Genomic DNA, 6,734 nt, shown 5'->3' on the forward strand with positions numbered 1-6,734 from the left:
TAACTCTATCTCTGGGAAAAATGTAAAAGTTAAAAAGAAAGCCACCGTTATTTTTTTTGTTCATGGTTTATGGTAATTTATAATTTGTCAAATAATCTCTTAAGGCAAAAGCAATGAGATATATTTAGATTGGTGGGTAGTAATATAGTTAATGTCTAAAGGACTAATATACTGAAGGAAGAGCTAATTCTATCTACACAGCTTTACAAAATTGCAGATCCAAGCAACCTAAATACTCAATACAGCTGAAGCCACATGGGCTTTCTGCAAAATACTGGAAATCTGAGAACTGTTGCTACTATATATAAACAAGCTGCAGAATGTTAAAAAAAACTCACCAAGCCCAAAGATCTGCATGCCTTATAATCTCTAAATGAAATGTGTTTTCTATAGTTTATGGGCAGAATTGTTTGGCTTTCTTAGGTGAGACCATTTTATTCCTTAATATGAAATGCATTCTTTCCCTTTTTGAACAGCTATTTCTTTCTATTATACAGTTCTCTTTGGAAACTGCAGTTAAAATAATCAAGTCCTGGGTCTGAAAGGTTAATTGAAGCCACATAAACAAATGAAGACACAGAGCTCTGAAAACCTTCCTCCTTAAGAGGAGGACCAAGCAGTCCTTATCCCTGCTGTGTGGGTGCACTAAGTGTCTTTTATTTTAATCAGGATGCATCAGATGTAACTTCGTTTAGCTGATGAGGCTCCTTAGGAAAAAACGGTCTGTTGACAGACCTGGTTGGAGTTCCCTTTTTAGTGATTAATTTATTTAGGATGAATAGTCTGATGTTTGTTTAAAGCTTCTTTTGTATGATTTGTGGTATTAGGTCTGTCAAATTCTAACTTTGGATTTGGTCCATTTATTTTTAACTAAAAATTTGGATCTTTGAATGAGGAAATGAAGTATCTTCAGGTGTGCTGTATCTCTGCCATAATTTTATTGTGCATGTTTTGCCTCACATCATGGTTAGGTGTCTACAAGGGGATTGCTCTAGAAGTGCCTGCTCTTGATATTTAGATTCCCAAATCAGTCTACATCTATAATTTATTCCACATTTCCATTTCACTCCACCATTTCAGCTCTTCTTTGCTGTATTTGTCATCACAGAGATTTTCAGCTAGAATGTCAGCCTAAACGTTAAACATTAAAAATATGAACCTCACAAGCTATTTGTCAACTTCTGTTTGACCCTCATCTCTCTGGTCTTTGCATTTTTTGGTTTGCACGATGTGCTGGTTTGGGCTGGGGTGGAGTAAATTTTCTTCACAGTGGCTGGTATGGGGCTGTGTTTTGGATTTGTGCTGAACACAGCATTGATAATATAGAAGTTTTGCTATTGCTGAGCAGGGTGTACACAGAGCTGAGGCCTTTTCGTGCTGCCACATCGATGAGGAAGCTGGAGGTGCATGGGAGGTTGAGAGGAGACATAGTTGAGACAGGTGACCCCAACTGACCAAAAGGATATTCTAGATTATATGGCATCATGCTCAGTATATAATGTGGGGGGAAGAATGAGGAAGGGTGACATTTGGAGTGATGGTGTTTGTGTTCCCAAGTCACCATTACTCATGGTGAGGCCCTGCTCTCCTGGAGATGGTTGAACACCTTTCTGCCCATGGGAAGCAGAGAAATTAACCCCTTGTTTTGCTTTGCCTGTGTGCTTGGCTTTTGCTTTCCTATTAAACTCTCTTTATCTTAAACCATGAGTTTTCCAGCTTTTACCCTTCCGATTCTCTCCCTGCTCCTGCTGGTGGGGAGATGAGTGAGTGGCCGTGTGGGGCTTGGCTGCTGGCTGGGGTTAAACCACAACATGTTTCCTTGTTTGAAGGTCACGTGGAATACAGTGGAATTGTATGTTGTGCCACCCTGACCTAAGATCCTCTGCTAAAGCCAGTCAGAAGTATCGCTTCACACAATGTCAAATGATAACTGGAAAAGGCTCCATGAATGCTGTTCAGACCCCTTCAGAATACTTAATTAAAAATATGTATTTAATGACTTCTTCAATAAATGTGTATTATAGGCAACCCATACAATCTAACACTATTTTTCAGCTAATGCCTCCAAACAAATAGCATTCTCAAATACTATTGATAATACAGACAATCCATATGAGTTGCATTGGTGGGGGATACCAAACCACATATCCCACAAGCCCAGGTGCCTTGGGGAAATGTTATATCACTTGGCTGATGAGAATCAATCATACCTGCAGCTGGTGACTGACCATGGGGTGAGAGATCATGTGAGGGTAAGTACCAAGGCTTCTAGTTTGCTGTGTTTTCGTAAGAAATCACACTTTTTTAAAAAACAAGTTACTTTTTCTTAAAATTATTATTGTTAAAGGCATTTGATTCTAGTTCCTTTGTGACTGTGCAGCAAAAAATAATGCTACATGGTATATTTCTTTTTGTGTTTCATTCTCTCCAAAATCAAAATGCTAATTCACAGGGATTTTTGGAAATGACAAAACTTCCCAGATCCTTTGCCACAATTTGAAATTATAAGGTAGCAACATTTACATTGAAACCAACTCAGAAACATTTTTATTAAATAAAGAAATCTTTTCTAGCATTGTTTCATGTATTTGTTTATATACATGAACATAGTATGTCCAAATTATCCTAAGTTTTCTGTTAGCTTCAGTGTCTTTTTCTCCTCAGAAAGCTGTCCATTAAGGTATAATAGAAAATAGAAAGGAAGGTCTCAATTTTTAAAGAATAAGTGATTTTTCTGCTGGGGTTGTGTAGTTTACATTCCAGAAGTTGGTGGTTGCAACACTGGGGGAAAAAAAAAGAGTAAATAATAAAAACCTTGTCCCAGCACTTTGAAAATAAAATAGTAATCTTTGTATATTTCTAAACATTAAAAGAGAGATGATTTGAAATTGTCTTCATAGCTGGGTACATATAAGTTCAAATATGGAGCTTGATGAGGTTATTTGACTGTGTGACTATGTGGGAGTGTTTCTGCAGTTGGAAACTATTGCTGATGATACAAGTCTGAAAGTGTTCAATTTTTAGTAGCCTAAGGAAGGGCTGAAAGACCATTTGGGCCTGTGGCTTTCATAACTGTACTCTATGAATCCCATACTTCAACATGCAGTGGCTCAGAAATTTTGCTTTTGCACTCCCCTGACACTCAAAAGATCAAAGAGACAATGTTGAGAGAATAGCTGGGATCTACTGCTTCCAGTGATCCTGAAGTCCTTTGGTTCTGCTTTAAATTATTTTATGATATATGAATTTGGGTTCCATGTTTTAAACTAAACTCAGGTATCAGAGACATAATTTTCTGCCTTTTGGCCTTTTACAGTATGCTTTTAAATGTGTTAAAGTCTGCTAGAAAGTATATTTTGTGTTGGCGTTATGTGAGTGGGAAGTGGTTGTTTTGGAAACCCTTACAGACAAGTTGCAGGGCTGTAGCTGTTGCAGGGCTCTTGACAAATGATGGATGATTTAATTTGAATCCTTCATGATACTAGCACTAAAAAAGATGCCAAATACCACAAGTATCAGTATCTTTTTGGGCAAGACATTATAATTACAGAAGGAATATGTATATTTTTCTCTCATTAGGTCTCACCTCTTGCCCCCCATTAGATCTGACTTTATGAGGGGAAGAGGACATATATCTGAAAAACTCCACTGTAAATCACAGAACAAGTGCTCTCCTCCTCCCTGTTGAAGGACTCACAACCCCTTTCTTTGCCTATTCACCAGTGGTTCCCTTTGGCCACATATGACCAGAAGTGGGGATATTGAACATCTTTTAGCAAATTTCTGTCAGATGCAAATAAAGTAATAGTAAATATTTTAGAAAATGTGCTGCAAGCTTCACTGGTACCTGTGTGTATACAGGGAAAGGTTTTCAAAAGCACCCAAGTGAGAAAGAAACTGTGGATCAGTGGGACCCTCCACTATGAAATTTAGTGACAGATGGCTTCTAAGACAATCTGCACTGGATGACAAATGACTTTTCATTAAAGCTTGCAAACCACACAAAAAATGGCTCCAAGAAACATTTGAACTGAAGTTTAATGATCATACAAAATTACTAGCAAATCAAGAATTGCAGGTTTTTAAAAAGGAGAAAGGCTGAACAGAGAATAAACATTATTCTAATGCAAGGGAGAGATGAACAGGTATGAAGATTATCAGAGCCATCAATGATGAATTTAATATTACAATTATTCCAGTCCCTGAGAAATCAAAATAAGAACCTCAATGAGGTGTAGTAAATCCCCCTAGAAGCAAACATTTTTCATGCCAAATAAGGTGAGTACAGACTAAATCCCTGAAAAAACAAACTTCAAGGTAGGACAAATTAACCACAGACAAATGGGAAAGAATAACAAAAATTAGTAATAATGAGCTCTTATGAGTTACAAATTTTAAGATAAGGTTGTAATATTTGTAAAACAATAATGGAGGCTCACCTGAGTGCTGAAGTATATTACAGTGAATGAATAGTATTCAAAAAAAACAAATGATTTGCAGTATGAAAAACATCATATGGGCTAGTTGTGAAAGCCCATTATTACAAGTAACGATTTCTTGCTGTTAGGAAAGGGGAATAATATCTTCAAAAGTATCCAACTTCCAGAATCTATAATCTCAGCAATTCTTTTTAAAAGCAACAAATAGGATTGACAGTTATTTTTATTGCAACAGGACAACTGTTCATTTTCCCTTTTTAGCTCTTCAAAAAGATCACACAAACAGCCATATGATGTTGAGTACTAGTTGAATTTCACTGCAGATAATTTATCTAAAAGCAGAAAGAGACAGCAATCTCAAATGATTATGCTGATATATCAATCATAGTATGCCACTGGGTTCTGTAAGGGAACAGAATTTAAAGCCTAAAATTCTTAGCTTTTTGTATGTGTGATTCATATTCCTGCTGTTGTATGGATTTCTGATTGTAAAAAGGTAATTTTTAGGAATTGCCATGCCACATCCAACCAGTGGTCTTTTCACTGCTGTGTCCTTTCTTTAATCTGTGGGGTTTTTTTCACAATTTGTATAACACTGCCTTAGTCCCTTATGACATATTAGTAATTTCTGTACAAAACCAAGCAAACCGTGTAAACCCAAATATAAGATACCTAACAGCATCATATATTGGGCAACATTTGACTTACATTTATTAAGAGATATTTGCTCTCACCCAGCACAAGCCAGACTTTAGGCTTCTGGATCAGGAGACCAGCTTACATTGTGCTGATTTTAAACTGATGAAAAGTTATTGCCTTTAAAGGAGACTGGGCTCGTTTATGCCAGTAAAAGAACTGCTTTATGCTTGCAATGTCTATGTGGGATGAAAAAGTAGTCTGACAATAGGAATTTTGTTTGACTCAAGGAAAATCTGCAATCATAGAAAGTAACCAAAGAGGGAGTTCATTTATGTGAATCTGAGATACCTTGGATACTGTAAAAACAGAATACTGTTGGGACCTGCACATATTATTTGATCAATCCCTTTCAGGAAGTTACTTAACAGGGTATTCCAGATACTTCTTAGTGACATTCTAGATTCCAGAATCCTAAAATAATGGGAAAAATAATTTATGTTGAGAATAAAATCCAAAACAATTTGGATTTTTTTAAATTTAGCAGAATACTAAATTAAAAAAAACTCACCATACCTAAGAATAGTGAAGTTACTAATATTATCTGGCAACATTGTTCGACTTGCAATTATTCCACTTTATTAATACCTGTGAGGACTTCATAAAGTAAGTTTATCTAGTTTTCTTGCTGAGAATGTATTACTCAAAATTAGCTCATATCTTAGAAAATTAGGAATTCTTACAAAAGTAGTTCCATCTTTGCAGTTGAATATTTAGCCACCAAACCGAGAGTAAGAGTGCACAGACCAAACAAGGATAATAACAAACTGTTAATCTCTCTTGCAACTTTCTTTTTATTTGTGGGTTTTTTTAAGAAATCTTACCTTTATATAAGAAAAATCTTACCTTTCTGTGCAACTGAGAGAAGAAATTTGCCTCCCTGATTGTATTATCAAACTAACTGATTTTTACAAAGATGGTATGGTTATTAAAAATATCAAACCACAAAACTCAATTTATGGAATGCATTAGCATTCATCACTGATAATGCAAATGTGAATTATATCACAGTACACTCAATATACCATCTGCTCCAGAAAGAAAAACATCTGTTGGTAAATGTAAACTGTGGAGCTTATGTGGTATGCAATATGTTCAGATACTGTCTGGAATAAATAAATTAGTCATTGACAATATATTATGTTAGGAGCATTCAACTGTTTTCTTGTATTGAAAAGAGGAAGAGCTCAGCTGCAAGTATGTTTTGAAATGGAGGAAATTATTGTGCCATGTCCTATCCAGATGGCTTTTGCTGAAGCCAGTCACTGACAGGCTGCTGCAATCATCATCAACAGTTATGAGATGCTTTAAAACAGCATGGACATAGATGAATATACTTCTCTACAGTAGAAGTTTCTGCGCTTGAACTATCATGATGGTGATGACACTGCAATTTGTGACATTGTTGGAATTGGCTATATTTTCTGGCTTCTATGATGAAAATCATGAACATGAAAAATGTATATTCACATGTATGAATGATAAAAAAGATTGTTGTATCTTTGAAAATATAGTTACATTCTTGTGTTGATGCTATTTATAATTTTTATTGTGCTGCACTGATATAAAAATGGAAAATTGGCAGTATTTTTATAATTC

Source organism: Manacus vitellinus, unplaced genomic scaffold, assembly GCF_001715985.3.
Source record: "Manacus vitellinus isolate BGI_N305 unplaced genomic scaffold, ASM171598v3 scaffold_15_pilon, whole genome shotgun sequence".
NCBI classification, from domain to species: domain Eukaryota; kingdom Metazoa; phylum Chordata; class Aves; order Passeriformes; family Pipridae; genus Manacus; species Manacus vitellinus.